The following is a 398-nucleotide window of genomic DNA, read 5'->3' as shown; positions in this document are numbered from 1 at the left end:
TCTGGCTAGGCGGGAGAGAAAAGAGGCTGAAAAACAGCTAAAGCCATTGGTATTCTGATGCAATAGTCTGACTTTCTAGCCACTGTCCAGATATGTGATGCTAATTTCCAACGGAAGCTTTGAGAATTCAGTGCCTCGTTGGGGGGGAAGAACGCAAATTGACCTGTCCCATATGAGACTGGCAAGGAACCACATGGGGCCTCTACTGATTGATGTACCCATGTTCCTTCTTCTGGGTGGGCATCTCTAAGGGACTCTTCGTGTAATTTTCATGTAATTCAGCAGTGGGTGAAGCCAACATCAAGGGTCTTACCTATCTCAATGTTATTTATGGGTCCTATTCCAAAATTGACAGTGATTTGTTTCACATACAAACTCAGAACTGGGGTGAGAAAAGC

This window comes from Microtus ochrogaster, unplaced genomic scaffold, assembly GCF_000317375.1.
Source record: "Microtus ochrogaster isolate Prairie Vole_2 unplaced genomic scaffold, MicOch1.0 UNK35, whole genome shotgun sequence".
NCBI classification, from domain to species: domain Eukaryota; kingdom Metazoa; phylum Chordata; class Mammalia; order Rodentia; family Cricetidae; genus Microtus; species Microtus ochrogaster.
This window is presented reverse-complemented; position numbering follows the sequence as displayed.